The sequence below is a fragment of the Equus quagga genome, chromosome 19 (assembly GCF_021613505.1).
Source record: "Equus quagga isolate Etosha38 chromosome 19, UCLA_HA_Equagga_1.0, whole genome shotgun sequence".
NCBI lineage: Eukaryota > Metazoa > Chordata > Mammalia > Perissodactyla > Equidae > Equus > Equus quagga.
This window is the reverse complement of record NC_060285.1, coordinates 31,334,448-31,355,348: the sequence shown is the minus strand read 5'-3', so window position 1 is coordinate 31,355,348 and position 20,901 is coordinate 31,334,448. Positions and strand designations below refer to the sequence as shown.

The window sequence follows — 20,901 nt, the reverse complement described above, 5'->3', positions numbered from 1 at the left end:
CCGGGGGAGCGAGACGGGGCAGGGGCGCGGGGGGAGACCAGGGAGGGCGGCCTGAGCACTGTGCACGCCCCAGAAGTTGCACAGATCTGGCCCAGCGCGTCCCCCCGCATGGGGGCCCCGGGCGCTCACCGGCGGGAGGCCACGAGGGCGAAGCCTAACAACCTGCAGCCGCTTCTGGCGCTGCGCTCCGGGCGCGGCGTGTCCCAGCTCGGCGACTCAGCTCCGCCGGGGCTCACCTGGCACCGCCAGGGGACGGACGAAATACCTCGCGCGCTGGCGAGGGTCTGGAGCTCCTGCTTTTACTAAGAGGCGGTGCGGGAAAGGAGTTCACCGTGTGCCTAGCAAAGAACTCACCCCGCCCCGCCTTAGGGAAATAAAAAAAGCTTAATTAGGATCTATAGTTAGGCCATCATCTTAAACCGCCCTCCCCATTTTTAAACAATTACTTTAGTGAATGAATATTTAATAAAAGAGTTGTTGACTCTCGGTTAAGTATTGCTAAGGGAGATGCTATTTTCGGAATGGTTTACTGCTCCTTCTTTAGACATTAAGATTGAAACAGAAGCGATAGATTACTACATGTGCAGGTCGCCAACACAGCAACGGTTTTGAAAGCTGTACTTTTTTGTTAGAAAAGTTTTTGAAATCGGAAAGATAACTCATCAACAATAATAATAGCTAACACTGTGATGCGCTTAATTATACACCAGGCTAGGACTTTACCTAGGTTGTCTTACTAAATCTTTCCACAAATCTATTGTATAGGTCCTATCATTTTTATTTCTATTTTATAAATGATGAAACAGAGGTTTATAAAGGTTAATTTTCTTAAACCACAGCTAGTAAATGGCAGAGATCAAGTTGAATCCAGAGCCCTGGCTATATAGCCTTTAAAAAATACTTAGAACAAATCTTTTATTGATTCTCCAAAGCCCTTCTATATTTGTTCTTATACCTGAAAACTATTAAAAAGCATTTTATTAATTTTTAAAAAGAAAATGTTAACTAGACATTAACGTCAGTAATCTTTGGGAACAAGAATAATGCATAAATTTAGGAATTATGTACTTTAATGAGCGTAGGATTCCAAATTTGCCCTAATTAGTTTGGCCAGTGTGCTTTTGTTACAAATGAATATGTCAAATCTATAACTGTGCAAGAGCAAGAAACTAGGTAAAATTTGAAGCTGTGTTAGTTTTCTATTTCTGCTGTAATAAATAACCGCAAACTTAGTGGCTTAAAACAACACGAAGTTATTATCTTACAGTTTGAGTATCAGAAGTCCAAGATGGAGCTCACTAGGCTAGTGTTGACAAGGCTGCGTTTCTTATAGAAGCTCTAGGGGAGAACGCCCCTCCTTGCCTTCTCCAGCTTCTAGAAGCTGTTCACATCCTTTGGCTCATAGCTGCCTTCATCTTCAAAGTCAGTAATGGTGACTTGAGTCCTTCTCACATCAAACCACCCTGACCCTAATTTCTGCCTTCCTCTTCTACTTCTAAGTGCCTTGTGATTACACTGGGCCCACCTGTTTAAGCCAAGATACTCTCTCAACTTTAAAGTCAGTTGATTAGCAATATTAATTCTATCTGTAATCTTAATTCCCCTTTGCGGTTTAACATAACATATTCACTGGTTTCAGGAGTTCAGGATTGTAAACTGTGTGAGAGAAACCTTGACTGGATTGGAGTCACTGAGGCCTGTAGGGGGAGCACTCACACCCTATCATACATGCTCAGTTACTCCAACCAGGAAGAGAGACAGGGCTTCCACCTCTGGCAGGAAGTACAAGAACTTTACTACTGAAGGAAGATTCTCTCCCCGCCTAGCAACAGCCCAGCCAATGAGAAGCCGTTGTGGCCCTGAACTGCTTTCCTCCAATGGACCTTGGGTTAGAACAGCCTCTCTCTACTCCCCCTTTTCTTCATGAAAGCACGCTCTCCTCCTTTATTCTGTGGGTTTACCTGTGGTTTGCCATAGCATGCACATCCTGAATTGCAATTTTTTTTGGCTATTCCCGAATAAACATGCTTTGAGGGTAAAATAACAGGTGCATTTGCTTTTTAAGTTGACATATGTGGTGTCAGGAAAGTGAAATTTGAGGGTGGCAACTCCCAGAATCCAGCGAGGTACAAGCGCTAAGCCCTGTGTGCTCGTCTCTTCTGTGAGTTGCTGCCTACTTTCAGTTGGGTGAGTCTTCGCTCGGATTCTAGGCTCTGGTTTCCTTGAGTTTTGAGTTCTCTGACTTTATTTGGGATTGGGAGAGGCTTTGTCCTTCCAGTTCAAGGCTCTGCACTTGGGTTCAAAGCATCATCCCTGGCGAATACTCAGTTCTTTTCCGAAGGTAGGACAGCTCCTTTGGGGGTCAGGCTTTCTGAGAATCCAGGAGTTTTTCTTTGGTTTTCAGATTCCTTTTGGAATCAGGGCTGAGAACCCAGCAACTTTCTTTTGTTTTTAGATTTCTTTGGGGATCAGGGCTAGGACTCTAGCAATTTTCTTGTGTTTTCAGAGGAAATTTCAGAAATGAGATGCTGGTTATCTAAATGTTCTGAGGGAAATCCTCCTTCAGTGACTCTGGCCAGGTTTATGTTTAAGAACTCTGGGCCCCCTACATGTGCATTTTTAACTAAGTGGGCCAAACTGACCAAAAGCAGTCTGAAATTGCAATGACCATTATGGGGAACTTTTGCTCTCCCCAAAATCACTTTTCTTGAAAGCAAACTCGAAGACCACAGCTCTAGAATTAAGCAAAACAAATGGTACGTGTATTTTCACTGGTATCTGGAGGCTTCTGGGTGCACACAAAGTTCTAAAGTCAGCTCACTACAAGATACCTTGTCTAAATTAGTCAAAACAACTAAAACACTGAGGGAGAACAAAATGGCTTCTGAAACCACATGTTCCCCTCCCCCTTCTTCTTTGTCTCAAGTGCCATCTTGTTTGTCTTCCTTGACTCCTTTGTCTCAGACCCCAACCCAGCAGCCATCTTGTGCCTAGGTGCCCCTCCAACACCGTCTTCCTCTCTTACCTTCTGCAAAAACCTGTCCCTTTAAAATCAGACTCTCTGAGAATTCAAATGCTAACCCCCTATTATTTCTAAGTTAACTGGAGCAAATAAACAACCAGAAGGAAATATATAAATAGCAGTTACCCTAGACTTTTGCTAATAGACAAAAACAGCTCTAAAAGAATCCTTACAGCATGCAAATAAAAATCTTTAGTAGAAGACTTTAGCCGTCTGAACAAGTAACCTTAACTTAGTCCAGTTAACTTCTGCCAGAAATACATTTTGGATCCAACTATTCTTTTGAGTTTTGTACCTGAGACATGGCTAAAAGTTTTCAAATGAAGACTATGAGGTCTCTGTGTGTGCCTGTCTCTACATATGTCTATGTACATATGTTATAGAGATGTGACATTTTTCTACCCTGGACGGTGTTGCCAAAACTAATTTGTAAAGAGCCCTATTTAATAGCCTCAAAATTAAACACCTAGAAATTAAGTATTCCTAAACTTCAGAAATATAATGGAAACTAACTCAAATGCTTTTCAAGTTTATATGATCTAGGATTAATCTTTAGTAAATAAAAGCTAGCTTACGGTAGTTGGTTTAATTGAAACAGATATAGTTTTAGAGTTATCAATGCTAAATATAAGGCAGACACACAGTTTCATTCTACCTGGGTTGTTAAACTCATGTTATCTCTGTTTCAGAATTTGTCAGAAGAAAGTAACTTAAGATGATGGTTGGCTGTTTAATGTCTAATCTAAGCATGGCTGTTGAAACCAAATAATTTAAATAAATGTAAATAAGATCAAAGTTTTTACTAAGTTAAACTAAATAATGGATAGTCATTGAATACCTAAATCATTTCCAAATAAGATAAACATTAATTACTAAACATGGGTTCATCTACTTTTGGCTCTCTATTGTAGAGAGGCTAATCTGGAAATTTATAAAAGGTATTTATAAGTTGGCCAAGCCAAAGAATGCTAATATAATTCACGATTGCTTACTTCTTAGTTTTCACCAGGAATTAACGATTCTAAGTGTAAAGATTTCTAATATATGTAACTAAAGCTACTATGAACAAAAACAGAAACAGCTCTGTACACAAGGAAAGTAGGATGTGCGTTTCGGTAAAAGAAGGTATGAGGAATGGAAATGTATTTTGCTGAGGAAAAGGAAAATACTTTTGTCCTAAAGAGAGGCTGGTTATTTTAGAATGGGAGAGAGAAAAACATAGGGCAAAATCTGAATGTAAAAAGAGAGTTGTAGAAGGTTTATGGAAAGGAATCTTAAAAGGAATTTTACGTGTGATCAGGACCGGCAAAGATTAAAATTAATGAGTATTAATATCAAAATAAGTTGATGCAAACTTAAAATTTGGCTTTGTTTTCTGTTAAAAGGACAGACTATTGGACTATTGGTCTGCTGGTGAAACAGATTGTGAAAGCTTCTTTACTTTTAAGTACTATGCCTAGAAAACAGAGATTTTATGTTTTATTAAAATAATTTTCTGGTTTTTTTTTAAATCGCGTCTTTACTTAGGGAAACAGTCTCCTTAATATTAAAAGAGTTAAGTTTTACTTACAACTATGTGGCCTTTTGTATTTGCCTTTGAAACCTGTTATTGTTACTTTGGTCAAATAGATCCTTAAGTATTATTTCATGATGATGTGTGATCCTATTTGGTCAAATGTCCAAACCTTCTGATATTATTAACAAGCTTCTCAAAGTATTCAAACTCTAAATGACATCTTTTTGACCTGGATGTAACTTTGGGAGTTTCCAGAGGACACCAGGGACATCTCAAAAGATTTATCTCTCTCTTTACAAAAAGAGAGAGATTATGCTAATTAGGCATATTTGGTATGTCAAGTTACATGAGAAGCATGTTTGAATAAGCGATAATAAACCTTTTTAGAATGTTACTAAAATGTGTTCTAGAAATTGTATAAAATTCCCCCAAATCCGATGTCTTAATATAATGTTATTACCTGTAATTCTAGTTACTATCTAAAATATATGTCACAGAAATACCTAAATTTCCTTGTCAATTGCTTTTACTCATTGACTTTTCAAAAAGTCTTTTGTCAGTTACAGTTATTGTCTTACTCTGATGCTTTTACAAATATGTTTCATTTTTATAGAGATTCATGGAAAAGACTTTGACAGGTATTCTGTAATACAGGCTCTGCTAACTTTAAGATCATAACACTGAACTGGGTGAGAGTTTCAGGAACTTGAGTGAAAAACTGATTGCTTTGATGTTTTGTCTTTCAGATGTAAAGACCCCTTTTTCTCCTCTTCTTTAAGCTATCTATAAATTACAGCAATTTGGTAAAGTATATCTTTGCAACAAGGGTTAAAACATTTATCTTTTTCTCTCTACTTGATCCCTCTAAAATTCGGAAACTCTTAAGTATTCTTTTCATGACAATATAAGTATTTGCAAAGGTTCAGTGAAGTCCTCTTCTCCTTGTAACAGGACACAATTGGAAATATTGGCTGCATTACCAAGGCTTTGACTATAACATCATATTCAAGAAAGACGTAATTTTAATTTAACCCCTTGGGAAGGGAAAACAAGATCTTTTGAATATTTGTATGAAAAGTTTTGTAGGACCATCTATGTAAGTTGAATTGGTTGTATCTTTCTTAACATGTCCACGTATTTAGGCAACCTCTTGGCATGTAACAACAGTATCTGAGCCACAGTTATGTAATACTAATGACTCTATGTCAATGAACAAGTCTATAAATGATATCACTTATGTGGGAGCCTTATGTACGCCCTCAGGTTACATCTACATCTATGGAGGTTTCAGTAATGGCCTTTATGCTTAGGCAACTCATTGCCTTAACAGCTGGAGAATAAAGATGATGTGCCTTTGCTGTATTCACTGTCCTATTCTCTCTACATAATGAGAGGCCTCTCACTGGTTGCTTCTATTATACTTCTATAACTACTTTAAATGAGAAATTCCAGGAGGCGTGCATGATTCTTGGTTTGTCTTTGCAGGGAGAGTTTTCTTCCCGTGGATCAGAGTGACTGCCAATGAACAAATGACCAGGAATCTCTCTCTGACACTAGAGGAATTGACCGACTCCACAACGAAGACAGTTTCAGCTCAGCAACAGTTGCTTAACTCATTGGTCAAGGTAGCTTTGGATAATCATATAGCCCTTGATTATATAACCCTGATCAAGGAGGTGTCTGTGCAGTGGCAAACACCTACTGTTGCACACAGATACATGCCTCTGGTGAAGTAAAAACCCAGTTGCCTAAGATTAGAGAGCAAGTGCATTGACTACAACAAATTTCACTTAACAATCTATTGTCTTTTGTTTTGTTGGACTGGATACCTTCAGGTCTGGGCTCCTTGTTTAGAATCATCCTACAAATTGGGCTTATAGTATTGCTTTTAATCCTACTCTGTATACTTATTGTAAAGTTCTATACCTATTGACTGTTGACCCTCTGTAAAAATAACCCGCTCTATAAGGTGATGCTGGCTCAACACTTCAAGATAATCTCCAACACTTATGACTTTAGTGAAATATAGACTTTAGATAAGAAATGCCTGAGAGTTCTCCCTCCTAACCTTCCTTGTTACTCAAATTTGATCCAAATGATTTCCAACTACTATGCACCTTCCCTCCAATGCAGGACACAACAAACAGGAAAAATTCTTCCTGGCACTGAGGGACAAGGCCACTATGTGCAGAGAACCTGATTGTTGATCAGCGATGCTTTTGGAGAAAAAAAATCTTGATCAAAAGGGGAAATGTGAAGTGAATAAGAGAAACCTCAACTAAACTGGAGTTGGGAAGGCCTGAGGGGGAGCTCTCAAGCCCTATCACACATCGTCAGTTATTCCAAACACAGAGAGCTAGGCTTGCATCCCTGACAGGAAGTATGACTACTTTACTACTGAAGGAAGATTTCTCTCGCCACCTGGCAACAGCCCAGCCGATGAGAAGCTGTTGCCGCTCTGAACTGTTACTCTCCCCCAAAGGACTTTTGTTTAGAACAACCCCACCATACTCCCCCTTTTTTCTCTACAAAAGCAAGCTCCGCTCCTTTATTCTCTGGATTTGCCTATAGTTTACCATAGCATGCACATACTGAATTGTGATTCTTTTGGCTGTCCCTGAATAAATTTGTTTTGAGGGTTAAATAACAGGCAAATTTGCTTTTTAACTTGACAAGATAGTGACATTTTTGGGGGGCCATTATTCTGTCTATCACACTCACTGAGTACCAAACAGGTTTGGGGAGAACATGGAGTGATATGGACTTGGTATGTCACTGTGCATCCTTCATCAAGTGCTTCACTCAACGTGGCTCTGGAGCTCCCAGCTAGAAGGCTGCCTCCCCCTCCATAGTTACAAAAATAAATATTTACACAAAGGACACTGGTTGCATATTGGTTAAGTTTATATGCTCTGCTTTGGTGGCCTGGGGTTTGCCGGTTTGGATCTCGGGCACAAACCTACACACCACTCATCAAGCCACGCTGTAGCGGTGTCCCACATACAAAACAGAGGAATATTGGCACAGACGTTAGCTCAGCAACAATCTTCCTCAAGGAAGAAGAGGAAGATTGGCAACAGATGTTAGTTCAGAGCCAATCTTCCTCACTAAAAAAAAAAAATCACACCAGACGTTCAGAGTATTAAATAATTGCTTTCACTTTCAATCAAAATGGTGCTGTAAATCATTTTAAGCAGAAGTGGAAAGAAGTCTGAAAACAGAAACAATTATGACAGTATTGGAAAATTGTTTAACTAGTGACTCTTGCCTGGTAATCTCAATCTTAACACAACCGGCTCTTAAGAGTAATTTTGCTCTGCCAGAGTCTCAAACAGTTGCATATATATTGTGCACAAAGGAGCTACATGCCTGAAATGTATCATTGTGGTCTAATGGAAAGTAAAATGAGTTGGAGGAAAGTTCATTCTATTTCAGATTCTGCTGCAGGCTCTATGACCTTACCTCAAATCAGAGGTTTAGCAGTGTGGCATGCATAATTGTAAAGGTGCCCAAAGTTACTTTAGGTGGTACAGAGATGAACATTTTTGTTTATTTTATCAAATGAATATAAATGTATATTTTAAAAATGTATACTATATACATACATTTATAATGCATATATATCATATCAAATATATATATCAAAAAATATATATATGTTACATATATATGATATATATATAGTGCACGTCAAGCAGATGATTCCAAGTTGATTGTTTCTTAGAAAAATATTGTGAAGGGTCAATTTAAAGTCAGTTTAATGTGTAACATTAAATAACAATAAATGTAACATAATATAACATAACAATAAATAAATAATAATTAGTACTAAAGGAAGGCGTATGTGATAAAAATCATGAAGTTGGTAGAATTACTGAGGCGTGGAAAAATTTAATCTAACCATACTAATTTTATGAAACCAATAGGAAGGAATGGCTTAATAAATTAGACCAGGTTATAAGAAAGCGGGGAGTGGACCTATCAGAAATTCAATTCAATTTTTTTTCATTCAACTCAATAATTCATCTCAATACTCCATATATTCATCTCCTACAGTGTACTGTCACTCTTCAGCATCCAGTCCCTCAGCAAAAGAAAACCAAGAGCTACTTAAAAGTGAACAAGAGGCAGGGATATGTCCTAAGTGGATAGGAGGCAGGAGGAATTTTTCCATTATAGGGTACAGAAAGTACAACATTTGGTACATTGGGAAGAAAGTCTCTCCATAATTATCTGGTCTTTACTTGTATACTTTCAACTCATAATATTTTTTATTAATCTAATTGCTGGAAAGCATTTTTTTTTTAGCTTTAGCATTTGTTGTTCTTAAGAGACAGGTTTAATTTAGTAAATCAACTTGTACGTTTTGTCTTGTGCACGTGAAACACCTCATTCATTTACCACTTTGTGGCTGCCCTCTGTTAGACACGTATGTTGTTTTCAGCCCTGTTTTTTTAAAAAAATGACATCCCCAACTGAAATCCATATTGTCTGACCCCAGGCCAGACCAGAGGGATGCCGTCCATTCTCATCCTCGGGGGAGGCCGCAAAGGAGAAGGATAAGAATCACTCTTTGATCGTGTAACTTCCTCTGCTGAAAACTCTCTGGAGACTTGCCATTGCTCTTAGGATAAAGAAGCAGATACCTTAGCAAAGGCTTCAGGGCTTCCAGGGTGTGGGCCCTTGTTGGCTGTCCAAGGTCAGCTTATACTCCCCTGTTCCAGAAGCAAGGACTTTCTTTCTGTTCCTCAGAATTCTCTCCCATTTCACAGCCTTTGCACATACCCTTTCTTCTGCCTCTGCTTGGCCCACTTTGCTCAACCCTCTCCTCTTTGCCAAGTAAATATCTTCTCATTATTTAGATCTCAACTCAATATTCCCTATATTCTGTTCCTCAGGCAAACTTTCCCTAACATCTGCTTTGGTTAACTCCTCTCGTATTATAAACTCAAGTATGAATTCCCTTTCTGTTGTTGTACATGCAAAACAGCAGCAGTTTAACATTTGTTTGTGTGATTATTTGATTAAAGTCGCTGACTATGACTGTCCTCACTCATTATTTTATCTTCAGTGTCTAGTACAGTGAGCAGAACACAGTGCCTCTCTTAAATGCTGTTCTAATTAGGTTACTGATGCCAGACGTGAGGCAGGAATTGGGCCAGGCCCTTAGCTATCCTATTTCACTTACTTCTCACAACAGTCACCTAAGGGAGATAATTTTTCTATTTGATAAATAAGGAAACTGAGGACCAACAAGGTAAAGTAACTTATTCAAGATCTCTCAATCGGTATGTAGAAAAATAATGATCTAATCCAGACATATGGACTATGGTTAGGATTTTTATCTGCCCATCACACTTTCCTATTCCTCTTCCTCTATTACCAGCACCCCACTTTCTTTTGTAGAATTCACACTCAATTCCATGTCTTTCGGGAGGGGTTGTCTTTCTAAAGGCTCTGTTTTCCCTCCTCTCCCCACCTCCACTATAGGGGTGGATTTAGCATCCAGGTCTGTCTAATCCCCTGATTGGCGAGGGATGGGTTGAGGTGGGCCACTCAGAATCCACGTGGGGCTTACCTGTTAAAGTTAATTGGAAAGATGATCTCTTTTCTATGGAGTAGCCAAGCTACAAAATTGGAAGCTTCCTTTATCCTCCAGCTGTGTGGTTTTACCAGCCTTAAAAATGATGGAAGACATCAGTTCAGGGAGTACTCTTTGAATAACCCAAATACTTGAGTATTCAGGGAATACCATCAAACCCATTTGATTAGTTCTTTCTTGATTATGGAATAAAGATTAACAAAGATTGCCAAGAATAGTAAATACCTAAATTATTGGTAGTCGGCCTTCTTTTCCCTTTATACTGTGCCTGAAAATTAATCACAGCTCCAGTTTACAAATAAGAGTAAATAATTACATTCCTAAAAAAGTTGAGCCTATATAATAGCAAATCAGAGATTTTTTATTTTTTTTAACATTTTTTGTGGAATTCTAGAAATGCTCATAATATTAATTCAGAATGTCCTAGTGTTATCAATAAATATTGATCACATATCAAATGGAATTTGATTGACAAAAAAAAAGAATGAGTGTTCCATGGAGATAATTATAATACAGATAGATCGTTATACTCTATGTCTATCGAATAATCAAGAAAGTATTAGCCATCATGGTCCAATGAAAAAGTGAGATTATCAAGACATTCTCAAGGAATAAACTTATTAAAACATTCTCGTAGGAACTTGAACAAAAAGAAATCCAATAGATCTTAGAGAGGGAATTTCCTGGTATATTTAAAACCATTAATTCAACTTTTCAGAAATAACTCATATTATTTATTTATTGATCAATTCATTTGACAAGTATTTTTTAATACTCCAGATGACATTAATAGTTTCCTCTAAAACATGTTCATTTCTATAATCACTGCTCTACTTCAGTCTCTGAATCTCACCTAAACTATTTCAGCAGATTCACCAATGGTCTCCCTGTCTCTGGTCTTCTCTTACTCCAGTCCATTTCAACGTCACTGCCAACAGTACAGTGGAATCTATAAAAATCTAGTCACACCATCTCACTGTCTACAAAAGGATTTTGATCCTTGGCATCTAGAGAATAAAGTCCAAAGCTCCTTGCAATTTGGCCACAATATTTATAGTTTCCTAGACTCATCTATTGTACTAGCCACTTTCTTCCAACTAGCCATATTGGACTTCTCAACATCTTCTGTTTGACACTTTGTTCCTGTGTTCGCATTGTTCCTTAATGTGGAGTAACTTTTCCTCTATTTTCTGCCTTAAATCTCCTTTTCATCATTCAATTCCTGGTTCAAATAACACTTCTTTTTTTAAAGCAGAGTGTTTGCTCATTGCCTACAACTTTAATTAGGTTTACAGTTAATGGGAAAATTCGTTTCTAATACATGAGCCTTCACTCAGTGAAGGAGAGAAGGATGTTGCTCAAAATGTGCTGAGTGAAAGGAAAAAGTGAGCTGTGGGAATTTGATGGGAACATTCTAGAGAAAGAATATGCATATAGGGCTTAGTAAAAGTTAACTATGTTTTCATGTTATTTTTTTACTACTAAAAGTTTAACGAGTATTTTTTGACTGAAAATTTATTTTTTAATAAAAGAAATATAATTATTTCATTTAACTTTTGTAAACATTTTGTGTGTGTTTTTTTAATCCTTAGAGATTTCAGAAACTGAGTTGTTTCACAAATACATAGGTTTTAAAACTAGAAGACAATTTTGATAAAATGTAGTTTACACAATTAATCTACAGATAGAGAAACTGAGATCATAGGGCGGCTAATTGGAATGAGGGATAAACTCACGTCTCTGGAACTGACTTATGAAACACTTTCTGGCTAGTCCGGAAGCAGTACTTCCAGGCAACCAAGATCAAAGAGTAAATGTTTCACCTTTGTTTATAGTAAAGAGTGATTTATTGTTAGCAAGACAATGACTTTTAGATATTCACAGGAGAATTTCTAGAGAAGAAGAAAAGGTAGAATTGATTTTCTAAATGATATATATATTTCTGGATATATATTTTCTATATTTCCAGAAGATAGGAGACTGTTGAATATACATATATATTTTAGATGCTCAAGTATCATGAAATGTTACAACTTTTATATTTACCGTGGGTCCCTCTTCTCCATAATATTTAAGAAATATGTCATCTAATTTTACATTTTTGCATAATTTTCCTGGTTATGACTTTCATATATGTCTCATAACTTTAATGTGTACTGGATAAATTAATTTAGGTTGCTGTTTTTGGCAGGGATGTTATTCTCTTCAGTTAGGTGATTTTAAGAGATTTGTGGGCACTGGCCCCGTGGTGTAGTGGTTAAGTTCGCACACTCTGCTTCGGCAGCCTGGAGTTTGCAGGTTCGGATCCTGGGTGCGCACCCATACACCACTCATTAAGCCATGCTGTAGGAGCGTCCCACATATAAAATAAAGACTGGCACTGATGTTAGCTCAGTGACAAACTTCCTCCAGCAAAAAGAGGAAGATTTGCAACAGATGTTAGCTCGGGGCCAATCTTCCTCACCAAAAAAAAAAGAGAGAGATTTGCAGCTCCAACTGTGGTAATGTTCTTTCTCATGTTCTACTTTTGAAATGCGTGTTCTCTAATGAATCATAAATGAGAAGTTTCTAGAGCATGGCTTATTTCCTAATAGACAAGTTTGTTCTGTACAACTCTTGAATGGCACAGTTAATAAAGAGACACAGACAACTATACTACTTTGTAAAGCTCTATCACAAGATGTAATGCGACTGCCTGGTTATCTCTTCCTATAAAAATTATTAACAGGGAATGGCAGAGAAGCTGCCTCATATTTGGGATTTTCTTTCTTTTTTGGTGGTTGGTGGGTGATAAAGAATGGACTTGACCTTAAGACAGCTAGGGAACAGATAACTTTACTTTTTGGGTTCCACAGTCTGAAATAAGCATTGTAGATACTTTATTTTTTTTTTTAGTGGATGTACAACTTGCTTAGACAAGTAGCAGATTTTTCACGTCTTCTTCAGCGTCATCAGACCACTTATCAAGTTTGGATAAAAAACATTTGTTAACAATGTACCTCATTGTCTGTGTTTTCCCTCAGCTAGAAACTGACTGTCTGCAATGACCCTATCTTTAGAGGTTATGGGGATCTTGACCAGTTTTAAACCTATTCTCCAGAGGCTGTGAGGAAAGAGATGGCTTTCAGAATTCAGAGATCCAAACTTAGAATGGCTAGTAAGCCCCGGACATTGTCATCATCAGCCATGTACACCAGCTACCTTCCCCCATCTTCCTTTATTCTATTTCTATTCAAAGCTGTCATTCCAGCTCTGGAGGCCCCTAAGGCAAATCCCAGATACCAGCCTTCCTTTTCTGAAGACTACACCCAAGGTAAGACAGTAGATAAAAATAAATTGATCACTGGGCCTGGCCCAGTGGTGTAGTGTTTAGGTTCCCATGCTTGGTTTCTACGGCCCAGGGTTCGCAGCTTCAGATCCCAGGCACGGACCTAGCACCGCTCATCAGGCCACGATGTGGAGGCATCTCACATAAAATAGAGGAAGATTGGCACAGATGTTAGCTCAGGGCCAATCTTCCTCACAAAAAATAAATAAATAAAAATAAAGTGATCATTGTCATAACCATTGATTTTTAAATGTATATTTTCTTTTTTCATTTATAAAGGATGCATGCTTCAATTAAATTGACTATTGCTATGATATCTTCCATTTACCTTAAGATATGCAGTGTGGTGTTGTGTGTGCGTTATTTGATCAAGAGTACATCTCAGGTGCTGTAAGCATTCTATTCAACAATTTCAGTCCAGGGCTGGCCAGCTAAGCTTTCTAACTAGAAGTTCCATGCTCTAGAGGCTACTGATGCATGCACTTCCATTATCCATGTTTATACTATACAAATCTAACTTATTCATAGATGTTAGAAATATGTTAGAAATAAGAATATTAGATATTATTTATAAATAGCCCCCTATATGGCAAAATAATTTTTTAGAGGTAAAAATGGTGGTTTATTGACAAATATCACTAATGTAAGACGAGAGCTCTCATTGGTAAAATTAAGGCTCTTCAGGATATGTAGACTGGCTAAAATCATTTTAGAGGCATAGACATGAACAGGGTATAAGAATTCATGGAGGCCTGAAGCCTTTAGCCATAGAAATGATGCTTGAGACTTGAGACCTAAGCAGACTGGTTCCAGCCATTGGTGTAGGAGGATTTCTAATGATGTCTTTATCTTGAGTAAATATTTCATGCAAGATGTTAATGGGAGCACTTAACTGTACCAAGAGCTGGGAATTTATCAAGCTTTAAAGAATATTTTCTATGACCTAAGTTAGGGGTCTATTTGTCAGTTTATTGCTCTATATGCGTTGCAGAATTTGGTCTGTGATTTGCTTTTACTGTAATCTAGGGGCCACATAATCTACCATAAAGAACCTAAGAGTTGTGCATGTTAAATTGGTTTGAGGTCAGTTCATAATTGTTTCTGGAACACTGACCTAGTGCTAAGTACTTTGCTTGTATTTTTTAATCTTTACGGTAATCTATACAATAATCCTCACAATACTCCTCATACAACTGTTATTGTTCATTTTTGTTTTTGGTAAACCATCTATGCATAAGGTGGTGCTAATCATTGTCATTATTTAGAGAAAGAGAAGCAACATGATCAAATTCACCTCTGAGGTGAGTACAATAACCCTGTTTTACAGATGAGGAAACTAAGGCACAGCATAGTTAACTGACTCCTCATTATCACAGAGCTAGAATGTGGCCAATCTTGGATTTAACCCGTACCTGAGTGACTTTAAAAGCCCATCCTTATAACCATGATGTTTTACTGCTTCCCTTAATGATTCTTTCTTGTGAAATAGAAGAATTTATGTGCTAAGATGTGAGTTAAATATTTCTGATAATACAGTATTTACATTGCAGAGTTTTCTTACGTGATTGAAAGGTAGAAAATAACTTGTCAAGTCCCAGGGCATGCTGGGTAGCTATCAGGACTATAGGATAATTAGACACCTTTCAAGCAGTCCTCTCAGTGTGGAAAATGTCCTCAAGGACTTTGATTCAAATGACTGATTTCATGACAATGAAGGGCTCCAAAGGTGGAACAAGTTTCTTTTATGGAGAGCAAAGGAAATAGTTAGGCCAGCACTGAGTCTTTTCAGGGTAAACATTGGAAGCTGAAGATTATCTGTGCTGATTTTTCCCCTAATCCCTGTTATTGGGTTTCTGCTTACCCAACCTTAGTATAGCTGGTATAATATCATCTCAGTAACCTTTGTGTTTGCCGGTTTATCTTGATCAACTATCAGTGTAAGGTGAGAAGCTGCCTTTCATCTGGTTTCCAATGGTGCTAACTAGAAAAAAAGAAACTAAAAAGTTTGCATTGAGCAGAAATAGAGTAGTCAAGGTATTAAACCACCCACAGTGAACCTAAAGAAGGTGTTTGAAGAAGGAAGGTGTCCTAGGGAGAAAGTTCGCTAAAGAATATTGACACCATGGGACACTGTGAACAAAGAGTGTTGGCTAAAATCTTGATTATTCGCAGTGATACCAAGTTTTCTTATTTGAACTTTGATAACGAGTTTTTGTCAATTAATCCTTATGCTGAAGCTATTCTCCTAAATCTGATACAGCAAATATTTGGCATTGTTAAGGAAGATAATCCTTGAACTCTTAGCATTACAAGCAGAGCTAGCAAAAAAGTAGAAAGTAGAATGCTACATAAACCTTCCTCTGTAGAAAGAAAATAGAACAAGTGTGATTTTTGGAGACGAGCTAAATCAGACAGAAGAGCAGAGAGAGTCTTCAGGGCCAAGGAGGGAGGAGAAAGTGAACAAGGAAGTTGTAAAGCACAAAATGATTTATTTTATACCTGCTTATTAAATGAAAAGAGAAGGTGCTTCACTTATCTAACGTGCTTCCTTTTACAATGTGTTGTAGTGGGAAGAACATTCCCTTTGTAGTCAGCAGACCTACGTTTAAATCCTGGCTGCGCCACTTTCTGCCTGGGAAATTTAGGGCAGTTTCTTTAGCCTCTCTGAGCCTCAGTTTCTCGATAAGTTAAATGGAGCTCTCAGTACCTGTCTCTTATCAGTGTTGGAGCCTGTATCTGTCACTTACCTTCTGTCTAACATTGGGCAACTCAACCTGAGCGTCAGAAGCTTCATCTGTAAAAAGGGAATAATAATGCTTCCTGGCTCCAATCTAGAACTTTCTCCTGTACATGTGGACAAAACATACAGGACTATACACTTGATGGTTTTTGTTTTGTCAAATCAGAAAAATAGTGACTACCTAGTAGTGGCATTCTAAGAATTAGGCAGTAATGTATTTCAAGTTTCTAGTCCCTAGTAGCCAGGCAATAAATGGTACACAATAGGCATATTAGAAATACATTATTAAATTCACACAAGATCTTTTAGTGACATTGGCTTATTTAATTCTTGCTTTCATGGGGGAAAATATATGCCAAAGCAGACAACATAAGAGACTAAAGTTTCTCACATTTAAATTATGTTCTCCATTTTTCAAAACATAATCATCTCTTCATGGAGAAGGATACACATACATCATACTCCCTGTTTTCCAGAAAACAAGGCTGAGATCCAGAGAAATTTAAGTGATATTTACCAGAGATGATGTGAATTTAAGTAGAGGAGTCAGAGCTGGAGTCTGGATTCCTGAGTTCTGTCCTAGTGATCTCCCCATTTTACCACATTCTCATTGTCCTGTGGGTCTGGCATACCTTTCTAGAAATACTCTTTTAGGGTAAACTGTAAGAGCAAGAAGTAAGCAATCAAAGTAGGCTTTCCTCTTAGGAGTTCATGATGTGTTGACATCCTTGGCTTATTGTTTCAGTTTTTTTTTTTTTAAAGATTTTATTTTTTCCCTTTTTCTCCCCAAAGCCCCAGGTACATAGTTGTATATTCTTTGTTGTGGGTCCTTCTAGTTGTGGCATGTGGGACGCTGCCTCAGCGTGGTCTGATGAGCGGTGCCATGTCCGCGCCCAGGATTCGAACCAAGGAAACACTGGGCCGCCTGCAGCAGAGCACGCGAACTTAACCACCTGGCCACGGGGCCAGCCCCTGTTTCAGTTTTTTAAATGTAAAAAAAAGATGAATTCTCTGTAACATTTAGATACGAACAGAGAAAATATGCATTTTGCTAAATTGAGTGGACTCATGCCACTATCAGTGTTGAGCCTTGAACTTATTTCAGACCCTTGAAAGGTGAAAATTAACAAAATATTTTGCCTTTTTTCAAAAAGGTTGAAGCTTTTAAGATCACAAATCAAATTCATCAACACTAAACACCTAAGGAAAATGATCAACAAAGAAAATTGAAATACTAACAAAATTATTAAATTTTCTTTGAAACGTATCTACTTACAGTACATGGTTACCGACTACACAATGTTTAAAAGCACTGGGCTTGTAAGAATCAAGCCCAAACTGATTTAGATTCCATAATATAGTTTATTTTACCCAGCTAAATATTTTAATTTGGGTACAAATTTTTTCTTTGCAGTATTAATATGCTTTTAGAAAGTACCAGAAATAAAAAGCATTGTGTAGATGTAATTTACTATTTATTTTAGTTCAGCTCAACCTACATTAATTTAACGCAACCTACAATACTCATGGAGAGCCTACTCTCTAGGGCATGAAGCTGGCCCTGAGATAACTAAGGACTTTGTTTTCAAAGAACTCAGTGTCTGAGCTTTATGGTAATAAAAGCGTACAGTTGCTAATGTTTATTGATCTCTTGCTATGTGTCAGCCACTCTGCCAAGACTTTTGCCTATGTTTTCTTATTTAACACCCCCACTTAAGTCCTTTGGAGATAACATTTTATTAGCCCCATTTTGAGAATGAAAGAACAGTGGCTTAGATTAAGGAATTTATCCAGGGACACACACAGAGCTCATAAATGGTTTAATCCATTCACTTAATAGATATACTCACACAAATACACAGACACAAACCAACATACACAAAAGTAAACCCAAATACTTGCAACTTTTATTTTTTAAAAAACTGCATATTATTTTTCCTTCTTTAATTGAAACAAAGGTATTTGCTGTTATTATTGTTTCTTCTGCCAGCTTATGCTTAGATAATGATTGTGCAATAGGAACATTGTTGTTGTGCAGAAAGGGCAATGCATTGACAATCAGAGAGGGGTGCAAAAGTCTTTAGTGGCTGTTAACTCAAGTCTCAAATGCTTTGACCCTAATACTGTATTTTGTTCATTTTTCAAAAGATAAATTAAGGGCTGGCTGTGTAGCATAGTGGTTAAGTTTGGGCACTCTGCTTTGGTAACCTGGGGTTCGCGGTTTCAGATCCTGGGTGTGGACCTACATACCATTCCTCAAGCCATGCTGTGGCAGTGTCCCATATACAAAATAGAGGAAGATTGGCACAGATGTTAGCTCAGCAACAATCTTTCTCAAGCCAAAAAAAAAACAAAAAAAGATAAATTATAACCAAAATGATATTTAAACTTTAGGTTGACTTTATAGTAAAGCTTCTAATCTTAAACCATATTTGTATTTTTCCTAGGAAATTGTGGTAATAACATGCTTTGAATATACCCAGAACTGTCTTTTATAAAAGGATCCCAAACATGCAAGGCCAGAGAACCTTAGAAATGAGTGCATGGGGGACACATGTATAGGAGGGAAATTCAGGGAAGCATGAGGTTTTAAAAAGAGTAGTATTGCCCCCGTTTTATTTAAAGTTTGTAAATAGAAAACTCTCCATAGAATATTAAGAAAAATATTAGAAATATCTAATTTCATTCATGCATTGAAATAGTAGATTGAGTAACTATATTAGCTTAGTAGGTTGCCATAACAAACTATCACTGACTGGATGGTTTATACAACAGAATTTATTTTCTCACAGTTCTGGAGGTTGGGAGTCCATAAAGTGCCAGCAGGGTTGGTTTCTTCTCGTTGGGCTCTCTCCTTGGCTTGCAGATGGCTACCCTCTTGCTGTGTCCTCATTTGGTTGTCCCTCTGTGCGTACATGCCCTGGTATCTCTTTGTGTGTCCAAATTTGTTCTTCTTATGATGACAGCAGCCAGATAGGATTAGGGCCCATACTGTTGGCCTCATTTTAACGTAATTACCTCTTTAAAGGCCCTCTCTCCAAATACAGTCATATTCTAGGTACTGGGTGTTAGGGCTTCAACATATGAACTTTGAGGGGACACAATTAAGCCCACATAAGTGACCTCTAGCTGCAAAGAGCTGAGAGTTCTTCCAGATCTGGACTTTCATGCATCTTATTCAAAATTCTCACTGTATATAAATTGACCACAATGTGACTTGCTAATATAGTGTTTTTCTTTATGTATTAAAAATGACATTCCTTCTTTTCCATGCTACCCAGAGAGGGGTCCATACTGTGGTGTTTTGGTTTATTGATGTAACTTAAAGGGAAATTTTCACAAGGTCCAGAGTCCTTGATGTCCTGCAAATGAAGGAGGAGGATGGCCTCAAATTTCTTGCAGCTGGAACCCATTTAGGTGGCACAAACCTTGACTTCCAAACAAAACAGTATGCCTATAAAAGGCAAAGTGATTGTATTACCTCATAAATCTGAAGAGAACCTGGGAGAAGCTTCTGTTGGCAGCTGGTGCCATTGTTGCCACTGAAATCCCAGCTGATATCAGTATCATTTTCTCCAGGAATACTGGCCAGTGAGCTGCGCTGACGTTTGCTGCTGCCACTGGAGCCCTGCCTATTGCTGGCTGCTTCACTCCTGGAATCTTCCCTATCCAGATCCAGGCAGCCTTCCAGGAGCCACCACTTCCGGTGGTTCCTGATCCCAAGGCTGACTACCAGCCTCTCAGAGGCGTCTTCTGTTAACCTGTCTGCCATCACTCTGTGTAACACACTCTCTTCTGAGGTATGTGGATATTGTCACATTACCATCCCATCCATCAACAAAGGAGCTCACTCAGTGGGTCTGACATGGTGGATGAGGGGCTGGGAACTTCTGTGCATGCGTTGCACCATCTCTGGTGGTCATGCCTAATGTCTACTTCCACAGAGCTCCTGAAGGGATTGAAAAGGACGATCAAACCGCTGCTTAAAAAACTGTGGCCCTTGGGGCTGGCCCCGTGGCCGAGTGGTTAAGTTCGCGCGCTCCGCTGCAGGCGGCCCAGTGTTTCGTTAGTTCGAATCCTGGGCGCGGACATGGCACTGCTCATCAGACCACGCTGAGGCAGCGTCCCACATGCCACAACTAGAAGAACCCACAACGAAGAATATACAACTATGTACCGGGGGGGCTTTGGGGAGAAAAAGGAAAAAATAAAATCTTTAAAAAAAAAAAAAAAAACTGTGGCCCAGGAGGTTAATGGACTGCTCCACCTCTGGAATTTACTGCTATTCAACCTGAGGTCACAGATTGGTCTGCACGTGCCCTCTGTGCCTATTCAGCAGTTCTCTACTGAAGGCAGGAGTGCTCAGCCTGCCACTGAGGACTGGACTGAAGCTCCCACTGCTGGGGCCACTGAATGGGTAGGAACAACCACTGAGTGGTCTTAAGCTGTTCTTCCACAGCCTCTTAAACAGCAAATAGAAATAAGCTTGATGGAAAATAAACAGTTCCTAAAAAAACAAAAAGACGTTCCTGAATTAGTTTTAGTAGGACGTTATGTATATATCTGTGTGTATACACACACATATACATATGTGTGTTTGGACCTATATATCCATATATATATCACTGTATATATATGTGTGGATATACATATCCACACATATATATGTATGTGTTGGGTAATAGGGAGATAG

At 38.3% G+C, this 20,901-nt stretch overlaps 1 pseudogene; it reads left to right on the top strand.

Moving 5' to 3' along the window:
• Positions 1-108: 108 nt before the first annotated feature.
• On the top strand, positions 109-20,195 carry LOC124230567 (40S ribosomal protein SA-like; annotated as a pseudogene).
• Positions 20,196-20,901: the final 706 nt, after the last annotated feature.